General features: G+C 46.4%; 1 long non-coding RNA gene across 1 annotated transcript in view; it reads right to left on the minus strand.

The window, feature by feature from the left end:
• Positions 1 to 26,774, minus strand: part of LOC132508651 (uncharacterized) — a 34,821-nt gene extending 8,047 nt beyond the window's left edge. The window contains exon 1 of the long non-coding RNA XR_009536722.1: positions 26,670 to 26,774. This is a non-coding gene — a long non-coding RNA (uncharacterized LOC132508651). The remainder of the gene's footprint in view (positions 1 to 26,669) is intronic.
• Between the last annotated feature and the right edge of the window lie 1,065 nt (positions 26,775 to 27,839).

A 27,839-nucleotide genomic window follows, 5' to 3' on the forward strand; every position in this document is an offset into this window, starting at 1 on the left:
TTTTCACTGGGACGATTTGGGCATGAGGCTTGCTGTTGTCCTTGAATGGTTTTACAAGTGCTCAATGAGAACGGGGAATGCGAGAGGCAGGTGTGGAGCAGCTGGGGGAGGGAACGCTTAGTGCTCCCAGGGATCCCAGCCTAGTGATGCGAAGCTTCCACCTGAGGTTAAAGACCAACTCGGCTCATCAGAACAGCTGTGACCCAAAATCTGATCTGGGAGTTGATGTTTTCTAAGAGCTCAGCCATGTGAGCCTGGAGCCCCAAAGCCAGGCGTGGTGGCAGCCCCACACTTATCCTCAGGTATCAGTGAGCTCCAACCCTCTGGGGGGCCTGATGTGCTGGGAGAGCACAGGTGTTACACTCCATGGACATGGGATGGAGTTTGGGGCTCAGCCACTTACCGGCTCTGTGATGTTGGACCAGCTGTTCAATATCTCTGATCTTCTATTTACTTTTTTTGTAAAAGAAATATGATCACGTCAATAACTATGGAGGTTATTGTGAAGAAGAAATATGCATGGAAGATTACTGGTTTGGGAAATTCAGAGTCAAGATTTGTCTCTGTCCCTTAATAGGACAATGTGGTATGTGATTCCTTTAAGAATACTTGACCAGAGATTTAACTGGAAAGTTGCTTTATCCACTTGGTTTCATGAATCAGTTCTTTCATTGATGTATGTTCTCAGTTAACCTAGCTGGGAAGGGGTCCAGGAAAGTGGAGGCCCCAAAGATGAAAAGGAGGTAGCCAGGTGAAGGTGAGGCAAAGAGCAGAGAATGACACACAGTGGGCAAAGAGATGGGGATAACGGGGCTCCTGTAGAGATTTTGGCATATGTGGAGTGTCGAGTGTGAGGGGAAATAGATAAATACGGAGATATGCAGAGAACACAAGCTTCCTGCGCCCAGCAGTTCGCTCCTTGCCTCCCCGATGGAGTTCCATACCTCCGATGTTGATACCATGCACGCTGTCATCACGAAAGATAGGATGCTAGGACATTCCTGACATTCAGAGTTAGAACTTGAAATACAATTTCTACAGAGGCAACATGTTAACTGGTAGTTCTATGTAGTTAGGATAGTGTTAGAAATAACAACTTCAAGTGGATTTTAATTTAAACAAGTAAAATACCGAGAAAAGCGGGGGGATAGGTCCTGTTTCTTGGTTAGGGGTCCTTTGCAATGCAGAGCACTGGGCTTCTTGCTCTGGCCATCTGAGCCCAGATCAGACCTGTAGGTTGACTCTGCTTGGCCCATGTACTTGGAGTCTTTTTTTTTTTTTTTTACCAATTTTATTTTAAATCGAAGTATAATTGATTGACGATGTTGTGTTAGTTTCAGGTATACAGCAAAGTGATTCATATATATATAACATATATTCATATATATATGTTATATATATATGTGAATATATATGTGAATATATATATTCATATATATTATATATATGAATATATATGTGAATATATATTCATATATACAATATATATGAATATATGTGAATATATATATATTCATATATATATTATATATATATAACTATTTTAGATTCTTTTCCCTTATAGGCTATTATAAAATCTCTGTGCTATACAGTAGGTTTTTCCTTATAGGCTATTATAAAATCTCTGTGCTATACAGTAGGTCCTTGTTGTTTATCTATTTTATATATAGTGTGTATATGTTAATTGCAAATTCCTAATTTATCCCTCCCCTTCGGTAACCATAAGTTTGTTTTCTATGCCTGTGGGTCTATTTATGCTTTATATATAAGTTCCTTTGTTTCATTTTTTAAAGATTCCATATATATGCGACATCATATGATATTTGTCTTTCTCTGTCTGGCTTATGGTATTTGGATTTGAGGGTTTGGTCCTGTGAGGCTCTCGTCACAGTGCTTCCACGGTTCCATCACTGCCTGCTGTTTAATACCTGGCCCACTTCCTCACTTTGATGGTACCTCACTTGGTCCCTGGAGGCACTGGACTTGGGAACCCCATGTCTGGGCAGCAGAGGTGAGAGGTACCATCATCGTTTCCATCTGATTCATTATCAGCTTGGCGTTTGTCCATGTCCAAAGTCAAGCACGATCATTGAGGTGGTGTCTGGAGGTGCCTTCTCACTTTCCAACCAGTGCTTCTTTTTCTTTTCCTCTAATCCTTCTCCCAGGTCCCTTTTCTTGCTCTGCCAGCATGTTTGTTTTCTAGCTCAATGAAATTCAGTTCAGCAAAGGCACATCAACCATGTGCCTGCCACTTAGGCTGAAGCGGTTGACAGAGCACAGTGGTTACCCTCAAGGGGTTCATAGTCTGGCCCGAGGGGGTGGAGGACAGACAAGTAGAGAGGCCAGCCCTGCTTGCTGGGGAATGGGCTGCTGGGGTGGAGTCTATCCAGCATCAAAGAGGAGAACCTGAGCCATCTTGGGGAATGAGGAAGAGGCTGGAAGGACCTGCAGGAATTAGACAAATGCAGATGAGTTCCAGCAAAAGATAAGCTACAGCTTCATGCACTCAAGATATTGCAGGATTGGGCCAAAGGCTGGGGGAAGAGACGGGAGGGAGTGGAGAGCAGTGAGAGGTTAGGATGAGGAAGCCAGCTCTGCCTTTCCTGTCTCTCCCCAGAGACACTAGGATGGCACTTAGCACCTCCTGGGAGCCCCCTGAGCTGAGATGGGCACTCACTCCTGCCCTATGGGAAGCCTGTATTTTTCAAAAGTTTCCTTAGAGAAGAGTCCCAGGGGAGTCGAGGGCCTGAGCCTGCATTGGCAGGAAAAGTGGATTAAAAGAAGGCCAAACCCAAAATAGCTCCTGGGGGTTGACAAGATGGATATTGGATTGCTGGTCTGTGTGGGTATAACCCTGTGGAGGCCAGTAAAAGGGTGAGAAAAAGGGAGTGACCACTTCTAGAGAGTGGGGGAGAAAATGTTGCTGCCTGGGTCCCAGCTCAGCAAATGCTACAAAAGAATATTACCCCAAAAATCCATATCTTTAAAAAAAATTCAAAATGCAAAGGATTTTCAGGTGTCATAGGAAAAATATTTTATTAATAGATGAGTATCAAAAAGATTACCAGCCTTATGCTTAAAAACATTAATATCTGGACACGTTTGGGAAGTAACGATCTGGAGGCTGCTTTCTAATCTTTTTTTTTTTTAATTTTGTAATTTTTTTTTGCTAGTCTTTCTTCCTGGGCTGGGAAGCATTCAGCCATTCTCCTGAGGTTACTGTCTCTAGGCATGTGGTGTCCTGTTTGGAAAATGCACCTGGCCTTTAGAAAGGGGCTGTTCCGTGACCTTGTAGGCATCTGTCTCTGGTCTTTATGCAGAAGGCCACCTACCGGGGAAGACCAGGGTGCTGTGTAAACACGTAATGCCTATGCCGTTTTTGGTTTTCTTTTCTCATCACTGTGTTGTTTTGGGAACTCAGTTCGGGGAAGTGATGCTGCCAGCCTTTCAAACCGCCCTGGGCTGTGCAGCCTCCCAGTGGGCACCCCGAGGCAGGCACGTCTGATTTCCTCCTTTCAAAGCTGCAGGAAGTAGCAGCCCCAGGACGAGCACACATCTCAGCCTCGTGAGAAAGACGGGCTTTGGGAAGGGAGATTTAGAGTTAGAATAAACAAGAGAGAGGATTTCATAAGCTTCTCGGAAACGCCTGGACCCGATGCTTGTCATCTGCTACTAAATTTGGCCTTTTCATTTTCTTTGCACAGGATACAGTGGCAACCAAGGCACGAATTCCGGGATGTATTTAGATAAACAACGTGGCAGTGGAGGATTTTTACCTGTCACGGGACCAAGAAATGTCAAGGGTTATAAGCGTGACTCAGGACAATTTCAATTAAAGTGTCAAGAATAGAAAAAAAAATCAGCAGTCTAGCTTCTCTGTCTCTCTTTTTTCTTTTCTACCCTTACAATGTTCATTACTCTCAATGAACTGCTGGAGGTCAAACTGGTTTTGTCCTTTCAGCTTTTACGCTGTGTGTACGTTGCTTCTCGTGTTTGGATAATACCGTGGAGAGCTTCAGTATCACCTCCGCCCTCTTCCTGGGCTGGTAGAATGAATCTCTTCCACCTTGACTACCCAGGGCACCCGTGCACGCCTCTATTACAGCACCCATTGCTTGTAGTGTACTATTGGTTCGTGAGTCCGTTTCCCCCGCTGGTTCTAGAACCCCAGTGTGGACCATCTCTGGTTGACGTTTGTATTCTCAATGTGCGCACAGGGCCTGGCACATAGTAAACCGACATTTGATGCTAAGTGGTCATGCTGATTCTGGGGGATGATGCTTTCGGCTGCCAAATGACAAAAGAATAGAGCCAAAGCCTCATGAAAAGACAGCAAGGAGCAAAGAGTTTGAAGACCAAAGATGTTTCTTTTGTTTACTGTTTCTATTACCTTGGGCAAATCACCAGTTCGGCATTTTGTTACCCAGGAAGTGATAATACTGCTTTCTTCTAGGTTTTGGGGAGAAGTTTAAATGATGTAACAGATAGGGATGTGGTTTCTCAACTGGGATGAGTTCTATGCAGGAGAAGCACAAATGGAAACAGTGGAAAGTTTCTATGCAGGAGAAGCATAGTGGAAACAGTCATCTGGACCTGGGAGCTGAGACAGCCATGCTCCTGGGCGGTGCTCTCACTTTCTATCTGAGTGATCTGCGGGAAGGAAATCACTTGGCCTTTGTGGATTCCTCGTCTGTCAGGAAACTCAGTTCTCTTTCCCAGGGTCATTAGGTGGATCAAAATACACATGAATGTTTTGGATGGTTATTAAGGTCTGTGAACTGGAGCCCCAATATTATTAGCTAAGGTGGGATGAGCACATCCAGATCTCTCTCTGCTCACGTTCACTGTTCTCCTCTCTGCCTTGGTCTTCCCACCATCGACTCAGGACATATGTACATGTGTGTGTATGTGTGTGTGTAGTGTCAGGGCAGGGGGCAAGAGCCCCTCTGACTCTGAATGCCGGCAGAGCGGCCCCTGTCCTTGCTGAGCAATGACCCAGGGGGGCTGGATTCTTCACAGTCTGCTACTAGGACAGGGGGGGAGAGGTCAGCGAAAGCTGCTCTGATTAAATCGCACATCTGGGGGAGCTGCATCCAGGTGTACAAACAAACGCGTACATTTCTGGTATATCTGCCCCCAAACTGGGTATCGATGATGTTTATCGTCCTTTAATGAAGAAGATCAGCTTTCTCCACTGGCCAAAGCATATAAGCAGTTGGTGTTCTTACCTGTGCACAAAGCACTGGAAATCACGATTAGTAGAACCTTGCTAACCAGGACCCTCAATTCACCGGAATTACGTCGCTGCATTTAGTAGTCACGAGAAAGATTGGCAAGCAACGCACAAAGCCGGTGTGTCAGGGTAAGGTGTGAAGATATTAATTTGTGCTTTGTTTGTGCTGGGATGGAAGAATGCAGTTAAATGGGACACTGCTGTGTTTTATTCATTTTATCCCACCTTTGTCATTCTGAGAAGAGAGACAGGTCTTTTAGGGTCACTTGATTGTGAGTTCCCAGGGCAGAAGAGAGAGGTAAAGATCTGTGGGGTGTGTGAATGTGAGAGGAAAGGGGAGCTATCCCGAGACTGGGGAGCTGGTGGAGATTGCTGGGTCTGCTACATCACCCCTTCTCTGCCCACACCCCAGATCATCATTGACACCTTGGACAGAAATGGTTGCGTAGAGTTCCCAGGGGACTAAAGCCCAGGAAATGGGGCTCCTGGCCCCAGCAGCAATTGGCTCGCTCAGCCCCAGCACAGGCGAGGAAATACCAGTCCCTAGGACTTCAAGAGACCATGTTCACTCTTTGTATGATGGTGGTAGATTCGGAAGCCCTGATAGCTACTGAGATTAAATTTTGGAATTATTGCTTAGAATTGGGTTGAAGGCAAATAAATACACGTGATATTTCTCGGGTAGCGGAATATGTTTGCAAACCTACCCTTGGTTACTTGGTTGGCAGGATTTATTTTAGAAATGCAGTTTTCAGGGCTTGCTATGAGGTCAAGTGATATCCAGTCCCGGTTCCAGCATCTACATCTTCAGGACTGTAGGGGCTTGGAGAGCTGGGGGTGGAGCAAGAGGAAAGCTGACAGCCAAGCTTCAGAGCTCAGGCTGAAGGGATGTGGAGAAGACTGGGATTCACCTGCACCAAGGGTGGAAGTGTCCCTTATCTCCCTCTCACAGGGAATCCCTGAAACCCCTAGAGGTCGTGACAATGGCAAACCAGGTAACCAGGTACTGTGCTAAGCGTGTTGCAGACATCAACTCATTTAATCCTCGTAACAGCTTTGGGAGGTGGGCACTGCTCTTCATCTTCCATTTTACAGATAAAAAAACTGAGGTAGAGAGATGCTCATGATCACATAGCTAGTGAGGGGGAAATCCAGGAGTGAACCAAGCTATCTGGCTTCAGAATGTACGCTCTTGGCAACCACACTCTTCTATCAGTCGACCCTGACTCGTAACTGACCAGATGGGATGTTGTTACTGGACAGTGCTCATGGGTGCTCAACGTGCTTGTCCAGCAAGACTCTAAATCATCAAGGGAAGGTCAAATGTGCATAATCTTGGGGCTTCCCTGGTGGCGCAGTGGTTGAGAGTCCGCCTGCCAGTGCAGGGGACACAGGTTCGAACCCTGGTCTGGGAGGATCCCACATGCCGCAGAGCAGCTGGACCTGTGAGCCACAACTACTGAGCCCGCACGTCTGGAGCCTGTGCTCCTCAACGGGAGAGGCCGCGATAGTGAGAGGCCTGCGCACCGCGATGAAGAGCGGCCCCCACTTGCCACAAGTAGAGAAAGCCCTCGCACAGAAACGAAGACCCAACACAGCCAAAAATAAATAAATAAATAAATTCCTACCCCCCAACATCTTAAAAGAACAAAAAAAAAGAAAGAAAAGGTAGGAGTATTTTTTTAAAATGTGCATATTCTTGGTGGCTATTAAGAGATAAGCTATTTTAATTTTTGTATTTTTATTTTTTTAGGACAAAATTTTACGCGTACTGAGAAAAAAGGGATGTCTGGGCAAGGCTTGTTTGTCTCATTTCAGCCGTACTCAGCAATTCTCTTCTGAGCACAATTTTGGTTACTCTGGATTTTACTTCAATAAATGACTTTGGGTAACTGAGGCCATCTTGAAGTGGACGAGGCCAATTTTTTCCTGTGCTACTCTTTAAGCAAATCTGGTTTGGTGTGTGGGGCTGTCCTTTGGAAACACTGGACTATGAGGCATGCCATGAGAACCTCAGGATGAAATCGCAAAAACAGTCTATTAGCCTCCTGGCGAGAATACTGAAAGTTGGCAGAGTGTGGGGTAAACACAGAGAGGATGGTGTCATTCGGATCATTCCATTTAAATGAAATCTGACTAGGGATTTGCAGAGCATTACTACAACCTTTACAATTGGGAATTCCTGGGTGGATGTAAATAGAGCTTAGTATTTGTTTTTAGGTAAACACCCAAAAGGTCGTAACAGGTAAGGGTTTGGAGGATACGGCAACAATAGTGTTTTTAAAAAGAACTTCATGTTTGGGTCCTTTCCATGTAACACTGCCTTCTGGGTCTGAAGATGATACCTCTCATGGTCTTCTCAACCCATGGTTATTACGGCAGAGGGTCACATAAAAATAGATACATTTGGGCTTCCCTGATGGTGCAGTGGTTGAGAGTCCGCCTGCCGATGCAGGGGACACGGGTTCATGCCCTGCTCCGGGAAGATCCCACGTGCCGCAGAGCGGCTGGGCCCGTGAGCCATGGCCGCTGAGCCTGCGCGTCTGGAGCCTGTGCTCCGCAACGGGAGAGGCCACAACAGTGAGAGGCCCGCGTACCACAAAAAAAAAAAAAAAAAAAAAAGATACATTTATACTCTATTAATTTTATCCTTACTAGGAGAGAATAACGGTCAAGTGACTAGAAGCTTCCTTTGTTAGATGCCTTTAGACCACCCCTTCCCCACTCCCCTGCCTCTCCAAGGGGAGCTACCATAGGGCCATCTTCTGCTTCAATAACTCTAGGTCTCAGCAATGAACCAAGCATTGAATGAAAGTCATCTGACAACCTTTTCCTCCTTAGTACCTCGCAATTACCTTTTATTTCTGACCCAGCTTTCTCTTTGGACTTGTGTTTCTGACTCTGATGCAAAGCCATCTGTTCATCTGTCCATCCATCCATCCATCTGTCCATTTATTCATCTATTCAAGTATTACCCATTACCTGCCTTCTCCGGGATGGGCTTCCCTCAGCACCCCAGATGATTGTGCTCTCCTCAGAGGGCTTGGCGGCCCCCTGCAGGGGAATGCAGGGCGCTGGGAGGCCCCCTTCATGGACCCCTCCGTGGGCAGCATGAGCCAGGTTGACTGGTCTGCAGTTTTGGTCCAACCCCCCCTGACATGGTTCTGAGCCCACAGGTCTGGGGTGGGAGGATGGGAGGTTCTGGGGGAGGGAAGCTTTAGTCCCATCTGGACTCCTCTTCTTCCTGTGCGGTTGGAATCACCCTCACATCACACTCTTCCCTCTTTCATGCCTTTCTATGTATGGCCAGCTTACAAAGCTTTTGGTTCTTTGTATGTTAAAAACAAAAAGAGAGAGGGCCTTCCCTGGTGGCACAGTGGTTGAGAGTCCGCCTGCCGATGCAGGGGACATGGGTTCGTGCCCCGGTCCGGGAAGATCCCACATGCCGCGGAGCGGCTGGGCCCGTGAGCCATGGCCGCTGAGCCTGCGCGTCCGGAGCCTGTGCTCCGCAACGGGAGAAGCCACAACAGTGAGAGGCCCGTGTAACGCAAAAAAAAAAAAGAAACCAATAGAAAAAAACAAAAAAAAAACAAAAAACTTTGAGAGTCCTGATAAAACCATTTTTTCCTAACAGTCTTACAAATTCTGTTACCTTTAGAGTGAAATACAGTTTGAAATTCACAGCAGAAGCAACGGTGTCTTTACTCCAGTTGGCATATCCCCTTCCTGGGATGTCTGTCTGAACAGCATGGTTCAGTTTTAATGGCAGAGGAGCTGTGGAGTTGGGTGCAACAAACAGTCACTGGGAAAATACAGTGGGTGATAGTTCAAAGCATCCTTGGACACGTGGACCAAGGGTGCGAGCCGCCCCCCTCCTCAAGTGGCCCTCACCTTCTACTGACTTTGCCCTGAACGGTGCTCTTTCATGTGACATAGAGAAAACGCCTTCTTCCTTATATTGGGTTCTAATTTATGTGACTATCTTGAAGCTCAAACTTGAACTGCAGCTCCTTACCTGGGAGCCCCCCACCCCCCACCCCCCACCGTGTGTACGGACAGCTTCTGCGCTGCACTCGGCAGTCACACCACATCATCCCTTTCCCCCTGCCCTCAGGCAACTTGGCCCCATGTCCAAAAACAGCAGCCCCGGGGGGTCGCCATCTGTCAGACCAGCAAAGTACAGAAGTTTCTCCAGTGGACGTCTCTCAACTTACACTCCTTGGATTTTGACTGGCATCAGATGCAAGCGCCCTCTCAAAACGTAGGCAGCTGAAAGACAGCTTTTTGGGAGTCTGGGTGACGAGTCTGCCTCAAGGACAGTTCTCGGCCGTGGCTGTGGCTATGACCTGCTCCTTTGTCTTGCACTGCGGCCCCTCCCAGGCCTCTTAGGTGGAGGGTCTAACCGTGACCTTGCGGGCAGCTCTGCCTAAGTTCTCCCTCATCATTATGGCTCGAGGATTCAAACGTTCTGTGCTCTGTCATGCCTCTGTGCCTCTGTGTATATTATTCCTTCTTAGAATACTTTGTACTCACAGTCCTTAACTCAGTATAACATGCACTGAACTAGGCGGGCACTTCTCTGGGTACCAAACTGCTCTAAGTCCCATTTGTCCCTTAGGTCTTGGCTTGGCATACAATTCCATCTCTTGGGGGACTACCTGGAATATTCCCTCTCCCTTTTACATCCCTTTCTCCCTTTCCTCCCAGCCCTGAATTCGGGGCTTCTCCTCTGCTCCCTCAGAACCTGTTGCAAATATCACAGCATTTTTCAGGTACTATAATCGCTTTCTCGGTCAGCCCCCTTATTTTGATCCCCGAAAGGGCAAAGATGGTGTCTGTTCATCTCTGCATGTAGCACCCAGCACACTGTCTGCAAGTGGAAGACCCTCAATAGAATGTACTAAATGAACGGATAAATAAATGATTGGTTTTAATGTATTTTCAAAATCACATCCTGATGAAGGGCTGACTAAGAAGATATTCCTGGAACTGGGAAAACAAACCAGAGCAATTGAGTGCGATTTTAATTTTAACCTGACCTTGAGGCTCTAGGCTGAGTAAACAGAAGATGAATGACAAAATATTGGATTTAAGAAATGGTCATTTTCTCAATGTTTAAAGTTTTAAAAACCCCATGCAATTTTGCCCACAGAGAGGAAAAAAAGAAACGCTGCCACGAGAGAGCTGTGAATTTTATGTCTCCGGGGCAACAAAGTGAATAATTTTAGAGAGAGAAGGAGAGAAATTGAGACAGAGTCTCGCCGAATGAATTCGCTGTTGAACCGAAAGTCACTTAAATTTTTTTTCCCCCCAAACAGAAGTATAGGAATCAAAATGAAAATAAAAGGAGATAAGGTAGTTTCCCTATTCATAATGTTCTCTTGGAGGCTGAGAAGGAGATGGTGAAACAATGGACATTTTATGAGCGTTCGACTCTGTGGAGACACAGCAGGGCCATTTTTCTGACGTTTACAGCAGGGAAGAAACAGCAAGTCGGAACCCTAAGTATAAGCCATCTCCAAGGCCAACTGCGAAACGCCATCAGCCCCGGGAGGTGTGTGAAGGAATACGGTGACGGATTTCCCTGCAGAGGGCTGCGGGGGAGCAGAGCTGCTCTGAAGGATTGCCCCCCCGCCTCTCCTTTGCTGTCCTGCCTGGGGTGCCTCATTTCGTGTGCATGAGGAACAAATTACAGGTCTGTTTCCGGCGTGGTTGTTGCCTCCTGACTCTGGCGTTCTGCGAGTCAGCTCGTTGTCATGGAGACCACCGTTTAGCCAGTTCTTCTGAACAGGGCCTTGTTAAGTGGGCGAAAAGGATTCGCAGCAGTATCCTCTTTGGTGCGGGAAGGGTCCCGGTCAGGAGCGCTGCGTCACTGCTTGGGTAGCGGCCACGGCGTGTTGTCACAAGGCTTCCCAGAGCCTCCTCGGGTCATCCCTTCATCTCTCCATCTCCTCAGAATACATTTATTTATTGCTCTTTACGTGCCCTCGATGTGTGACTTCAACAGAGATGTTTCCGACCGCTCTGATTGTCAGGACCCTCCTTTGCACTGGGCTCCCACATTTAGGCATCACACTCCCAAGGGTTCACCCCGGTCACGTCCATCACAAGTGTTTCATGTTTAGCGTGTGGACGATGAGCTGCTTCTTACTCACTGTGTCATCAGTTGTGAGATTTCTGAGTGCTGTGGGCCCTCTGAGCAGGTCCATCTGCAGCAGTGCCCATAGCTTGCAGTTAGACGGCCAGCATCCCATCATGGCGGGGACGGGAACCCTCCAGGTACAAGACTAGTGCCAAGGACAGGTTTAAAAGCCATTGGGGACAGACAGCTAGTCTCCCAGGGCCTGTGCATTTTATTCTATGTAACAGACGTGAAGCCATTCTGAGGGCTTCTCCCTGAAAACCATGTGAACTAAAGCAATGTGCAGGATTCTGGGGCAACGGATCACATTCAACACAGAGAATAACATCTAATAGGAAACTGGAAGAAACAGAAACTTCAAGTCTGTGCCTGTGCTCTCAGTTTGAGGAATACCCGTAGCTTGGGGTCATTTACCACCCCCAAGTGATACTGGAGGCAAAGAATATTGCATATCTTGGAAGCCACCAAAGATCTTGTTCTATTGGTGTTCAGAATGACACCAGTACATCATCAAGGAAAGCTAAATATATATGTATACAGACACATATGGGTTTTTTTGTTTGTTTTTTGTTTTGTTTTGTTTTTTTTGTGGCATGCGAGCCTCTCACTGCTGTGGCCTCTCCCGTTGCGGAGCACAGTGGCCATGGCTCACGGGCCCAGCCGCTCCGCGGCACGTGGGATCTTCCCGGACCGGGGCACGAACCCATGTCCCCTGCATCGGCAGGCAGACTCTCAACCACTGCGCCACCAGGGAAGCCCGACACATATGTTTTTTAAGGAGGTGAAGTATGTAGTGTGTTTCAGGAAGATCTACTACCAAATTGATAAAATAAGAAAGGGAAAAACATCAGTTTTGTGGAAAATTAAGTTATGTGAACTCCTATGTGTAATTCTACGTGACAAGAACTACTTCCTGTTATAAGACCAGTGGAATTAAGAGTTCTTATATATGGATTTCACAGAAACACTGCTAGTGCGGCAGGGGTATTTGCAATCATATATTGTGGTGGCTTGAAAATAATTATCAGCCTTGGAACCCTTTCTGCAATGGAATCTTATGCAGGGGCCTCACCTTATGTGGAAACCCGTCTCTCTGCCAGCATGTGAGGAAGGAGCTGAGCTGTAAACCTGCTGCTTTCAGATTCAGGTGGTGTCTGTCTTAGTCTGCTCAGCTGCCATAACAAAATACCACAGACTGGGGGTCTTGAACAACAGAAATTTACTTTCTCACAGCTCTGGAGGCTAGAAGTCCAAGATCAAGGTGCCGGCGTGTTTGGTTTCTAGTGAGAACTCTCTTCCTGGCTCGTAGATGGCTGTCTTCTGGCTGTATTTTCACATGGAAGGGAGAGAGACAGAGAGATCTCTAGTGCCTCTTGTTACAAGGACACTAATCCTATCATGAGGGCCCCACTCTCATGACCTCATCTAACCTTGATTACCTCCCAAAAGTCTTATGTCGATATACCATCACTTGGGGGGTTAGGGCTTTATCATATGGATTTTAGTGGGACACAATTTAGCCCATAGCAGGTGTGAAAGCAGAGGTCTAGGGAGGTTCTGTGATGGAGGGAATTGTTCTCAGGTGATGATGTCCAGTCCAGGGCTCCTCATTTTCTTCTGCACAGCCTAGACTTCCAGAGCAACTGCCCTAGGGTCTTGACTTCCTCAATCCCTTCTGCCTTTTTAAGGGCTGGGTGGGTTTAAGGAAGGATTTCTGGAGGCTGCCTTTTCCAAATCTCATCAGGAGCAATGTTAACAATTATATTAGAAATAGCTATCATATACAGGGCCTTGACTAACTGTTCTAAGAAGTTCACAGATAGTACCTAATTGAACCCTCACAACAACCTAGGATAAGGCATTCTTTTTTTTTTTTTTTTTTTGCGGTACGTGAGCCTCTCACTGTTGTGGCCTCTCCCGTTGCAGAGCACAGGCTCCGGACGCGCAGGCTCAGCGGCCATGGCTCACGGGCCCAGCCGCTCCACGGCACGTGGGACCTTCCCGGACCAGGGCACGAACCCGTGTCCCCTGCATCGGCAGGCGGACTCTCAACCACTGCGCCACCAGGGAAGCCCATAGGATAAGGCATTCTTATCTCCTCTTCATTTCACAGCCAGAGTACAGAGATATTACATGATCGTGCAAAGTCACACAGCCAGAGGCACCACAGTCAGGAATGGAACCCAGGTGTCTGGCTCCAGGGTCTGTGCTCGTAATCAGCACCACCCTTTGGGATGGAATAGAGAATACCATAATCAGGAGATGGGCAAGAGTCACCCTCCCCTGGGCTACGTGTGCTGGAACACATCGACTGTGCCCTGGTCAGCGCTGGAATGACACGAGAGGCTGATTTTGAGAAAAATCAAAGTGTAATTGACATATGGGTGTTTCTCAAACTGAGAACCAGGCATAGACTTGAATTTTCTGCTTCTTCCAAAGTCAAATAATGAAGTAGACAGACTTATTCTAGCCATAGTCCCAATTTCTTGTTTTCTAGGAGGATATAGGCCAAAGGTTTCTGGACCTAGGATCACAGACTCAAAAGACTAGGACTATTAAGTCACCTGAGACCTTTCGGTGCCATTGGACAGGACCACATGAAGCAAGATGCCATTTTAGTATTAAATAGTAAGCGCTGGTCTATCCCCTAGGGGTGGTAATCTCCTCTTCTTCTTCTGGGTGACATTCTATAGTCACCAAGGATGTTCATTGTGCTGGGTGTCCACGGCCTAGACTTACGGTCCTGTGCTGTTGAAATCTACATCTCGACATTGATTCATGTCAGTCCCTCCCAGGGCTCTTATCATCAGCTGTTGCTCTGGTTGGATGGCCCACAATATGTCTATGTGTCAGATCCGGGAGTTATATTGACGAGGGTTCAGTCTTGGCTTGTCACTGGGTTACTTTGGACAAATGACTTCACCTTCCCAAATCCCAGCTTCTTCACTTAGAAAGTATAACAACTGCATTGCAGGTTGTTGTCTGGGTTAATTTAAGGTGTCTGCCTTCTAGTTGGGGCTCAATAATGTTAAGGGTTTTTCCCTCGGGTGCTCTAGGTTGTGCATTTTTACTTAACAAAATGCTTCTGCTAGAGTTTAAGTGATGTCATATTTCTTCAGTGGGTTGTTTGTTTGCCTTTGACTGTGAATCTTTTTATAACTGAGATGCACTCGTGCTTCTGGGTAAAGAAACAGAAGTTAAACCAAGGAAGAAGCAAAGCTGGGGTTTCAGGATAGTTTTGGAAATGTAAGGATCGCCCATTGGCAGAAAAATAACAACGATTTAAAAAGAAAAAAAAGAAAATCCTGGGGGGAAAATTGCACTGAATTTCATTCCATTGTTTCAAGCCTTGGAGGGCTTTTAAAATTGTTATTTTATGTCATGGTCTCAAAGACAAGCGCCACAAAATATCACTGTCTCCTAGAAAGATTCAAGCAAGTGAAATTAGAGAATTGGAAGATCAAGACAATAGCAAAGAATCAGTCATCAGAACAAGAACAAGGAGAGAGAAGCATCCTCACAAGCTCAGAGTAATATTTCAGAGCAGATTCTGCCTGAGGTCAAGATGCGCTCAACAGTCCTGCCCCGGGCAACAGAACTGGCTAGCAGGAGATGGATGGTTTAAGAGTTAAAACATTATCATTTACTCTCCTTCCCCGCAGATCTCAGCTTTCAAAGATGATTTTCTTGCTAATTCTTTAGTAACAGGGAGCAGCTGATGCATGATGCTGCTTCTCTCCTAGGGGAACATGCACTCTGCTGGCAGAAAACACAGGAAAAAAGAAAAGCCACACGAGCGGATTGATGAAGGATCATGATTGGCCGAGAAAGGAGGTTGGGAAGTTACCCGTGGAGATGAAGCGCACAGATTTAATTTAATATTGATTTCAGTTTTGGGAGGAAGAAATTGCCCTTGCAGCTGAGCGTGCTATCATGCAGAAGTCACTGTTTTCTCATTCTGACCAACACTCTCCGCTCCTCCCAGTAGCCTCCCCACATGCACGTGTCTTACACTGAGAGCATTTTGAAGGGTTGTTCATTCATTCGAAGCCTATGGAGAGGGGCATATTAAGTGCATTCCATCAAAAGCACCTCTGTACAGTGACCAGGAAATAGACGAGTTTCCTGAATAGGATGCTTTTCTTTTCAATACCATTAGCATCTTCTCTAACAAACCGAGAGCCTGTTCTTACAAATGATTTTTAAGAAACAAACCATCACTCTGGTTTTGCCTCCTCCACACAAAAGGATTTAAAAATAACCAGTGTTAGGATCAAACACTGGGTTAACTATTTCTGGTGCGTGTTTTCCTTTCAAGTCATGAAGGGCATGACATCATTCAGCGCCATACCTGTCTCCTGTGGCATCTTTCTGTATCTCTGTCAGCACAAACACTCACCCCTTTGTCCCCTCACTGCCTGACCACCTGAAAACCATTTGACCGGCACATAAATTGCGCCAGGCAAAGGACAGGTGGGTTAGCTGAGCTTGGGGCCCTGCCAGCCCTCCCATCACGTAATAAGAAAGCTCTCAAATAAACACTGTATGATTTAATTGAATCTGAGCTAGGAGCTATGTCTTTACAGAAACTAATTACAGCAGGCAGCTTGGCATATTAGTGTAGTAAATCTCACTGATGTCAAGCCCTTGAGCTACTGTGTCGGTTTCTTTGCTCTCTCTTCCACTTCTTTTGCTTCTGAGTTTCTTTCATTTGGTCTCTTTCCAGTTAATTTCATGTCTCCCTCTTCTTTCTGGCATGTTTAGACCTTGAATAAGGGTTCAGCACTGGTAGCCCACTGATTCCTGCTTCAGATCAATGAACGTGTATGGATCTGTATATGTGCGTGTATACATGTGTGTGCGTGTGTGTGTGTGTGTGTGTGTGTGTGTGTGTGTGTGTGTGTGTTGGTCTTTCTGCCTGCAATGGACATGACAATTCAGGACAGAGTGGTGTAAGGGTGGGGGCAGGAGGCAGTGGATAAAAAAATTACTCACTTGCCTTCAGATAGCTTTATCATGGGTGATATTGGGGTGGGAGTGGTTATGAAAAGGGGAAGAGGCCGATTATGCAAGCCACTAGGCTTGAAAACATCAGGCAGAGTGAGGTAAAGACCACGTGTCGTGAGAGGGCAGATGGAGGCGTTTTAATTCTGATCAGACGAAGCTTTAGCTTCTTTCCTTCAAGGCTACCGTCTGTTTCACTTAGGAACAGAATACTCGATTAAATATTATGAGTGAATGAACTCATAATTACATTTATTATTTACTTAAGAAGTCTGGAGCTGGTCTCAGACTTTGTTTAGTTACTTGGTTATCCTTCCATGCTTTTTCCATCCTTCTTTGCCATCCTCAGTGTTTATGGCTTTTTGGTCTCCTGCCTCATGGCCTTAAGATGGCTGCCGCAGTCCAGAAAACACATGAGCATCCCAAGCTTAAAGGAAGCAGCAAGGGCAAAAGGCCTTCTCTTTATTAGACTCTAGAAAGAAAAGTTTTTCCTATAGCCCCCAAGAAAAGTTTTCTTATATCCCCATGGTCTGAACTGGGTAGCTGGCTATAAGGAAGAACGGGAATGTGAGTATCTAGCAAAGGAGAATGAGAGGGCCATGATTCATTTCCTAGGGATGGATGCATTGTCATTCTAGTAAAATTGAGATTCTGTGAGACGGGGGAAGCGGACTGAAAGGGCAACTGGGATGGCCAATGTATGATGTCTGCCATGCTTTCCTCGCGTATAATTTGAGAAAAGGGCTACCTGTCTTACATTAGTTACTGAGCTGCCTTCTTACAACCCCCAGCCGATGCTCCTCACGTAAGTACCCTCCTCTGCCGTTTGCTTTGCTGCTGGTCACCGCAGGAATTCTTCAACTACAATCCTCTCGAAACAATACTGCCTTCTTCACACAGGCCTACACATAGGATTTCACATCAGACAGACCTGGGTTCAAATCCTACCCCAGGGGTACTGCTCACTTGAGTTGTGCCCTGGGTGAGTTTCTTAACCTCCTTACTCAGTAAAAATGCACATAATAATTTGTATCTCCTTGAGTAGCTATGAGGATTAAATTACGAATGTCAAGCGCTTAGCGCTATGCCCGACCTAGAGAGGGGCTCAAAAAATGATAGTTTTCTCTTTTCTCCACATTTAAAAAATAATAATAGCTGACATTTACTGAGGGCTTCCTATATGCCTGGCACAGCTCTAAGTGCTTAATACAAATTAACTCATCTAACCCTCACAACAGCCCAATGAGGTCTGTACTAACACCATGTGCATTAAGAGCTGAAGCAATGCACAAGAAAAGTAAATTTGTCTAAGATTCCAGAGATAGTGAGAGGCGGAATTAAGATCGAATCCAGGCAGTTGGTGTAGAGCCTGGGCACTGACCACCGTGTGTATTTTCTCCTACTCACGATGTGCCCCTCCTGGAAATGGGTTCATAATCAGCTAGGACCAAAGTTTCCTATTAGGCAACAGACATTCAACAAGGGGCGACCTGAATAAGCACAGGCGTGTGGGTGGAGAACGGTGGGTTCCTCTGTGGGGCAGGGGCTGTGTCCTGTCTGAGAAGGGGGCACAGCAGGAGAGCAGGGTCATGTGAGGGAGTGGGGGGCAGTGACGCCCCACACTACACGTCAAGCTATATCCCACAGAAGGGTTTCCTTCCACCACTGTCAGCTTAGCCAGCCTCAGTGTGGTTACAGCTCCCGGCTCCCTATGCGAGGAGCCTGCCCTCGGAGAGGTGGGATACGTGTTCCTTCCTCCAACTGTTAGACTATTTTCCAGGTGAAAAGCTCAGTATTGGAACCCAGCAGCATGAGATCGTTTTGCTTTTCTCCCTGGGCATAGCTTTTCTAATGGAAAGAAGACAGAGCAGTGTTTTATAGGGGGACGTGGCCAGCTTTCCTTTGGCTTCTGAAAGGACTACTCAGTTGCATTGAACGATTCCAACCGACAGACATAGGCCGCAACATCCAAACAGTAGGTGCCCTGGGGGGCTCAGGAGCTAAAGCACCTTTTAGTCTGAGATCCCAGCCAGACAAGGGAGAGAGGAGATTAGAATGGGACAGTGAATGGGACACTGCTCTGCGGGCAGTCCTAAGTTTAAGCAATTTCAGTTTGATTCTTGGATGGGAATGCAAACATCAGTGTCTGTATTGATATACACTCCATTTAAAGAAACAGATGAACCACAAACCACACTGGAAAGGTAATTGATGAGGACACAGCATTTTTCTTTCTTTCTTTTTTTTTTTTAAATGCTATCGCACCAGAGTCCGTGAGGTTGGCCGGAAGGTGGTGGGTAGGGAACACGCAGGTGTTGAAACAGCTGCACTTGGAGGAGGTAAATTCCCCTGCACATCCCCTGGCCCCTCGGTTATGGTTTTGTTGCCTTTGGATTTTGTTTACTTGTTTGAATAAAGGATGAGCCCGCACAAGGATGGGCCAGAAAGTTTAGATAGTGGAGTAGCATAGGCCTGCCTTGAAATGAGTCTCTGCATTGCATGTGATGAGTTGCATGTGAATTTTTGACATGCCAGGCATAGAATCAGCTGCTTACTTAGGCCTCTCTGAGCATTGCTGAGCCCTAGATAATGAGAAGTTTACCATTTTACAAGTGATTTCCTGGTACCCTGTCTCACATGATTTCCGTCACCTTGGCCGGAAGTAGGATAGGGGAGATTTTAGTGTTGTCCCCGTTTTTACAGAGGAACCCTGGACTCGGGGCAGCTAAATGACTTGTCGTCGGGGAAGGACTCAAACTTCTTGTCTTTGGAAACAAATCCCACCTCAAGCCGTCTCCCTAGTGGTTGGGAGTTCTCCCCAAGCCTCCCTAAGATGCTGGGACTCAAGCTCCCGGTGTGTCGGGAAGGTGTTGTCCGGCAGAAAGGAGGATGGAGAGGCTGATGTTTTGGGTCACCAGCTTGCTACCTCCATGGGGTCGGAGATGCAGATAGGTTCAGCAGGGCTTCGGAAATAAGTGTGGCTTAGCAGGAGGGCAGGAGTGTGGCCATATTATAGACTCATAACGATCTGAACACTGGAAGGGACAAAAGAGGTTTCCCAGACTTGTTCTCACAAATGAGGAAAATGAGAATCTAATTCTCTACCCAGTTCCAAAGAGTGGGATTTCTTTTCCCCATACCAAGCCGTTCTCAGACACCAGCTGGGGGTCATACAATTCAACTCAGTCCCGGCACTATGGACCTGGAGAGAGCGTCAGACCCCGCAAGTCAAGGGCTCTGTCTTACCAGACTGCTCCCCTCACCCACACTTCAAGAGGCAGGTTCAAGGCAGAAAGAAGGCAGAACGGCAGGCTCCTGCTGGCCAAGACTGTTCCTTCCACTCAGGAAAGGAAAACCGATTCTGGAAGCCGCATCCAGGAGTCTTCTCCTTCATTCTATGGGCCAGAACGGCGTGCTCTGGCTGCCTAGCTACAAGGGAGAGGGAACCATAAGCTGTGGCCTTTGCAGTGGAAGGCAGCGAGGGGGCAGGGGAGGGGACAGGGCTCCTGGGGGTCCGTCCACAGTGTCTGCTCAGGGCCCACCCTGGATTTCCAGGAGGAGGGACATGGGACACAGTCATTGACTCAGCCTTATGTGTAACCCAGAGCATTGGGTTTCCTACTCCTTATTTTTAAGAACCAGGTAGAATTGGTTCAAGTCTCCGTTTCTTGGTACTCCCAAGGTTGTCTCCAGGATGTCTTCGTATTAGAAGGAGGTGTGTGTTCTCATGGTCACCTCTGGCTTGCAGCTCCGTGTCAGCGGCAGGACCACATCGCTGCCTGTGGGCGCTGTCCACCGTTTCCCTGCAGTTGACCCAGATGTGGTTCTCAGAGACTTTCTTTTCTTTCCACCAACCTTCCCGGGCTCCAGGTGTGTGCATTTTACTCAGAAGTGAGTTTAGAGTCGGGTCCACTGACATCAAAGCCAAGGAAAATTCCATGGAAGAAAGCGAACTGGTTGCACCATTGTTTCTGTAACAGTTTAGTCAGAATGAATTCTTTTCATTGCGTTTTCCCCTTTAGGACAGGCTGAGTCTGTTTTCTAAAGAGCTGTCTATGCCATTGTTTATGGGATGGTGGGTTCCCAGAGCAGGGTGGGTGTTTAATAAATTACTTAAATAAAAGGGAGGGCAGTCATGAGTCAGGAAGCAACCACTCAAATACAGGAGAACTTTTGCGAAAGTTTGGAGAATCGGAGGCAGAAAAACCTCTCTCGGCTGCTCAGTGTTTAAAAAGGCATTTTCTCCTTGCACCTTTCACGTTCTCATGTGAAAAATGTTCTTACTGTTATCTTGGTGGAAGGACTAGGTTTCGGTGTGAAACTGTCATGGTGTCAGTGGCACTTTGATGATAAAAATACTTGTATATGTCGTTCAAAATATTTTCCTGGAACTTATCTTTTCCCACCACCTACCCACTTACCAGGATTCTTTGCAGACTCTACGTGTGCTGCGTTTCTGAGGCTGCCTTGGAGAAAGAAGCTCCAGGATCTTGGGCCATAAATAAGGGCACTAAATGTTTTTTTCTTTTCTGCTGGGGAGTGTCTTTGGGCCTGAAACATGTCTGCGTATTTACTGTGGCTCAGTTTCCTTATGTGAAGAGTGGAATTGTCATTTCAATTCCATGGATTCCTCAATGCCCTGAAGACTTTCTGATGGGCAATTTTCAGCCAGCTTGTGTAGGAAACACTGCTGGGCTACTAAGACTTCAGGAAGTCGAGATGTGATTTCGGAAGGTGCAGAGATCAGATTGGGCACTAAGGGAATTTCACTGCTCACCGAATATAGATAATGCCCTTCTAGGACCAGAATGGAGAGAAGCCACCTGTGTCGGGCCACTCTCGTTGATGGGTCAGATGATATGATAGCTCCGTCAACTCTTCACTTAAGGCTCTGATAGATTTCAGCTGCTGTTCTTCTTTTTTGTTTCTGTTTTTTGGTGGGGTTCGGGAGAGAAGGATGGGGGACGAGGGCTGGGCTGAGCTGTAATGCAAGATCCCTTCTCGGAGGAATCAGAAGTGGAAGCAATCGTTCACATTTGATAGCTCATCAGCCTACAGGAGGGAGCAGAGTGTGACACGGAAAAATCACATGGGGCCACGAGGAAAGTGGGAAAAATCCATTCAAGATGTTCATTACCACGTGTGAAAAGTCGAATTGATTTCCACCAAATGGCTTTACATGGTCTTCTAGAAGGGTAGGTTAAACAGCCGCTTAGCTAAACAATGCCCACAAATATTTTTCTCACCACCAGTGGGTGATGAGAAACTGAGATTTGCATGAAGTTCTTGCAACACCAACACACCAACACACCTCAATTTCATTTTTAGATAAAGAAACTGAACTCGAAGTTTACATAGCAGAACAGGAGCTGAGAGGATCAGTTACATCGAGTTAAGACTTGACCATTGCCCCATGACTGTCTTCTTGCCTCTGGAGCCGGGGGTGAGGGAGGCTTTGAGGGTGGGTGCCACGCCAAGTGGACCATCTCATTGGTAGCTCGCTGAGTGGCTGAGGCCAGACTGCCACAGCAGCAGAATAGATCAACCACCATCCTGTCTTTCCAGAAGAATTCCTCCCCATTGTGTTCCAAACACAGAGAACTAGTTACACGTCTCCAAACATGGCGTCTGCTTGGCTCTTTTTTGCACCTTTGCGTATTCACTCCGTCTAGAATCCCTTCCTCATTTGCTCTTCTGGGTAAGTCCCTCTTCATTCTTCAAGCCCCTTCTCCAAGGTCACCCCTTCTCAGATGCTTCAGCCACTTTACCTCTCCAGCTCCAATCACCCTGAATGCTGTCCACACCCAGACACGTATCTCCCTCTCTCCCGTCCTGTGTCTACAACTTTCATTTCTGTAGACCTAACACCTCAACAATGCCTGGCATTTAGGATACAGTTTTTAACGGATTAATTATTGGATCAATCTCACCATGCTCAAAGCTGGAAATGTACCAGTGGCATCACAAGTCCCACAGAAAAACCCATATTAATTCACTCTTGTTACATCTGAACTCTTGGGGGAGTTGCTGGGAGCTCACTGAGACAAACCCCAGCCACTGGGTGTGTGCAGAAGGAGAGCAGAGAATCAGCATTCTACAATCAGGTTCTACACCTGCCATCTCATTTAATCTTCATATCAGCACTGCAAAGTAAGCGTTCATATCCTTACTTTACATTTGAGGAAACTGGGGCAAAGCGAGGTTTCCCATGAGGGCTCCCCCAAATGGCAAAGCCAGATTTGGACCTTGTCGGCTAAAGGCTAAAGGTGAAGCTGTGGACCACTGGGTTGTATTTATTGCCTTTTAACACATCCATCACCACATGCGTTCAAGGGTACAATGCTGGCAGGGGGTGGGGAGGGCTGGGGAAGGGTGGCTCAGCCTGCGCTGAACATATTTTTTTTCACCTCCAGGCTTGGAGTAAGACTCCTTAGTAGATCAGGCCTGGGGGCTGGACTGGTGCTCAGGTCATCTATTTGGAAAGAGACCCATGGGCCTCCCAGAACCAGGACATCTGCAGTGTCTCTAATCAGACGTGTCATTATTGAAGACCAAGTATGAGGGGCTTCACACACACACACACACACACACACACACACACACACACACACAAGCGCATTCCCCCAAAGAACCGCTTGTTGGAGACCAGGCAACCAAGGCTCCACAGCCTTTCCCAGTCAGTATCAAGGGGAAAGGTCCTGTGTGGGGTGTGGCGAGAGGCAGCACAGCCGTCTACAAAACAACACCAGTAAGAACAAGCCCTAGGAGGCCAAATGCTCGGCCCCTGCCCTGTGTTTGCTCAGAGTTCTGGGCAGGAGTTTGGGGTGGGAGGGGACAGGCTTTCGGCTGCTCTACACCAGCCCCAGGCAATGGTCGGAGTCCAGGATCTGTCTTGGTTTTGCAATCCTGGAGGGCTTTGCTCCTTGCTGCAGACCCAAGAGCTGCCAGGAAGCCCCAGAAAATGCCTGAGAACGAAGAGGCAAGAAACACGCTCCGAACCCTTTTACCAACTGGCTCCGTCCCAAACCAAAATGAGAAATGAATTGCTGGGGTGTGTGTGTGTGTATGTGTGTGTCTGTGGTCTCAAGCTGGTGGGAAAGGAAAGCCCTGTTTTAGATGGGAATATTCCGTTTGGACCATTTAAAGGTATGGTCAAGTGAGTACAGCAAATGAAGTTTCTGTACATTTGTCCCTCTGAAAAGCTGACCTGATAAGCTGTAACATTTTAGCACCTCAAGGTTTCTTAAGTACTAACATTGCTCGGGGAAAGGCGAAGTGTTTGTTTAGCTTGAGACTGTGTTTTCTGAACAGGGAAGATTATCACCCTCATCATCAACTCCATGTCATCTCCATCACCATCTTTTGTTAAGCGCAGTTTATCAACAAGCAATCTGCTGGAAGTTTACTGATACCGTGTATCACTTTTGTAACAACACCGCTGGTTGCTACCCTCGACCTTATTTTACAGAGGACACAACTGCTGCTCAGGTTGCATAAGTGATTTGTTAAAGACCACACCGCTGGTATTTACATTTAAGTCTTTCAGGCTCCAAAATCCACACTATTTCTGCTTACATCTCTATGTGCAAATATTTATTATTATTAATACAATGTCTCAAGCCATAGCACTCTTCAGCAGTAGGGTATGGGAATGACTATTTCCTCAATGGATTGGGTTCTTATAGGAAACTTTGGGTAGGTGTGCTGTTACCCCAGCCAGGGATCCAGGAGCCAGGGCCTGCATTCCGTTTCTGGTTCCCAATTACTCTTTCTATTCTTCTTTTTGATAAAATAAATGTGATGCCACTTACCTTTACACGATTTTGTAAGACTTGACGGATTCATGTCCATAAGTTGCTCCAATCTCTTAGTTTTAAGGTATTCATACATTTTGCTAGTTGTTTTGCTTGTTTGTTTTCTTTTTTAATTTAATTTTTTATTGAAGTATAGTGGATTTACAATGTTTGTTAGTTTCAGGTATATTTGTTTGCTTGTTTTTGATTAAAGCTAGACCATATTTACTTCATTTGTGTCTGAGCTGAAGTTTTTGGAGCGGTGTAGGTGAGAGGCCTGACCTATGACCTCAGGAGATTGGTATGATCAGCTCACCATCTGGAAAGCTCTTGGAGGCCTTCTTTCCATGAAGTGCTTGCTTCTAGTGAATCATTAGTGTCTAGGAGGTGGCATGTCCTTGTCTTGTATGAAGGGGATCAAGTGTCCAAATGTAACCAGCTCCTTTGGTATCACAACTCAGTCTGAACACGAACATCATACTTCATGTAAAATAACGGGGTTAAAACCAAGGCACCCTGTGCATATCTGACTTTTTAACAAAAAAAAAAATCAAGCCAAACAATAAACAAACACCAACAACCCCAACCTTTCAGGATTTTTCTGATAGCATCATTTGACTGAAATAATTATAAGATAAAGCTTTTAAATTGCTGAATATCTGACAGTCCTCTATGAGAACATAGGAAAAGCACCATTGACGGGAAGACGTATGCCCAGAAATATTTACGATTAATCAGTACTGTTTTCAAGAGGTTTACACGATGAAACCAATCTTTCTCACATCTTTTCAAGATGAAGACCTGGGCACAGAGGAGGCAAGTAAGTCACCCAAACTCATTCAATAAATATTTATACTTTCAATAAATTTGTTCAATAACTATTTATTCACTACAAAGCCCGGCCACTCTTCTAGGCACTGGAGGTGCAGCAGTGGACGAACCCAATGCAGATCCCTGCACCCAGGGAGCTGGTGTTTGAGGCAGGGGGCAACTCCCAAACTGCAGCTCTCATGTTCAGTGGGACATCCTTACCTTCGGAAGCCCCAGGTGTGAAAATTCACACCTCTAGACCGGTGGCCGGATCTTTGTGGTGGGAGTTTGTTTTAGTAAGCTGATTTTACACTGTGAGTTCCAGAGTAACAGATATTGACGTCTCTCTTGTTTCCCCTCAAACAGGTATGAGTGAGAGGGTGTTTGAGAAATATTGGCTCTTTTTTAGGATTATGAAACTCCTGGTCCCTTGCTAATTAAGACTCTTTGCCCCATAGAGCAAAAGCTTCATTATAATCAGAGAGACAGAGAGGGACCCAGAAGGGACGAAGGCCTGAAGCCGAGCTCTCAGTGTGAACGCCTTGGTGCAGTCCTATGCACAGTGCAGTGTGAACGCCTTGGTCCAGTCCTATGCACGGTGCAGGTTCATTTTCTGGATTTGTGCTGATTTGGTCTAAGCTGCATTCAGCAGAGAATGGGAACCACGGGGATGCTCTCTCTAAGCATCCGGAGGTCTCTCTCCCTTTGATGTCAGCTCCCCATGCTTCTTGCAGTCATAGCAACAAAGACGGTAGGCTCCTGAGGGCAGAGGTGCCTTTCCTCTTCCCATGCCCGGTTCCTCAGAGAACTGGCTTATTTAAGTGCTTGCCAAATGATGAATGGATAAGTGAAAAGATCCCAAGTCCAAGAGTCGTGATAGCTAGTTTTGGGTCTTAGAAACTTAGGGCAGGGGCTCCATGTCCCTGCCCCCATATCCTCATCTATAAAATGAGAAGGCAAGTCCCCTCAAACTTAGGTAGCTGTAGATGGTTTCTATTCCAGGAATTCTTATTTGCAACAATAGATAGCTTCTAACTTACATTGCTTCTAACTTAACTTAACTTAACTTAATAATAGCTTCTAACTTACATTGCTCTTCTGTTTCATAGTGAACCCTACGGAAAACCCCAAACGAAATCACCTCTGACTTTCTACAGGGTGCTGAGGGGCTGAAGATTTTTTGTTAGGAAAGAGGAGATTTTTATTAGTAGTAGTATTACTGTTATCGATCAGTTATTGAGCACTTAGAATATTCCAGGCGTTGTGCTAAGTGCTTTACAGATATTATTTCTATTAATCCTAACAGCGACACTATGATTTGGTCCTTTTATTTTCCTCATTTCATAAACAAGAAAACCAAGGCTCAGAGAAGGTTAATTAACTTAAGCAGGCTCACCAGCTAATAAGTGATGGAGACACACTCGTGTGTGCACTTGTGTGTGTCTATGTGTTTGTGCAGGTGTGTGCAGGTGTTGACGTCTTGGTGTAAGAGCATCTCTTTCTCCTTGTATTTTTCTCAATTCTCCAGGAAGGTCTGTCTCTCCCCCGGAGGATACCAGACTCTGGCAGAGATCCACAGCTGAAACAAAGCCCCTTCCTGTCCGACCTGCTGTCTGAGTCTGTTCGGGCTGCTATGACAAAATACCACAGATTGAGTGGCTATAAACAACAAACATTTATGGCTCACGGTTCTGGAGGCTGGCCATCTGAGATCAGGCGCCAGCATGGGCAGGTTCCCGTGAGGGCTCTCTTCTGGGTTGCAGACTTCTCATCGCATCCTCACGCGGTGGAGGGGACTCAGGAGTGCTGTGGGGTCTCTTTTATAAGAACGCTAATCCCATTCACGAGGGCTCCACCTTTGTGACCTAAGCACCTCCCCGAAGCCCTACCTCCTAATATCATCATCCTTGGGATTTAGGATTTCAACATATGAATTCTGGCAGGGACACATTCAGAGCATAGCCCCTGCCTGAGCCTAGCCAAGCCGAGGTGTGAGAGTAACTAGATGCTTTACACAGAGGAAGGGCAAAGTGAAGGGTAAGCCAGGATCCTAACTAACCAACTTCTACCAGCCCCAAGCACCTCGGTGGTCAGGGGCATCGGTAATCTGTATATAAGAACTAAAAATGACTCCCGGGGGAAACTGGGGTTGTTAAAACTTCTGAAAACTTTTGTGATCCTTAATTCCAGTTGCTAAAATGCCTTTCCATAGGTAAGCCAATTTCACTCAACTCTTCTTTCTCAAGGTTGTAACCATTTTCAACCCAGAGAAGAACATTCAGGCGTCTAGGAGTCCTTGATTTCAAACGAATTTGTCTTGCTTTCTGTTAATACTAACAAAGCTGTCATTGTTGGAAACCAAGGGCATTAAAACCCAGAGCACAACTACTGGCCTGGGGAAATCAATCAGATGATAACCACTTTGAGAAACAGGCTCTGTGTTGGGACACACTGGCCAGTCTCCTTAGGGCACACCCAGGATCTCATTACAAACCACCCACCCCATCTTGTGTAGGCTCCTCTGCACAACTCACATGCACAAAATTACCTCTGTTGGTAGGACATCCTTCCCCAGACAATGGGTTTGCTGTGCGGTTTCACAGAAGAAACACCATAAGCTGAAGAATTGATGTACATGTCATAGTCTGGTGGCTGGGACACCTTGGTAAAGAGCACACAATACATTCAGAGGGGCTGATCACGCTGTGTTTTGTTGGGCAAAGGCCCAAGGCCACACACCAGCCCACTTGCTACCTACAATACCTGCATTTAGTATCATTGGAGAGGCCCTCCAGGCCTACCTACGAACTGAAATTATTATGCACATTTTACCTGGATTTCAACATGCTGTTGTTTA

The sequence above is a fragment of the Lagenorhynchus albirostris genome, chromosome 18 (assembly GCF_949774975.1).
Source record: "Lagenorhynchus albirostris chromosome 18, mLagAlb1.1, whole genome shotgun sequence".
NCBI classification, from domain to species: Eukaryota; Metazoa; Chordata; class Mammalia; order Artiodactyla; family Delphinidae; genus Lagenorhynchus; species Lagenorhynchus albirostris.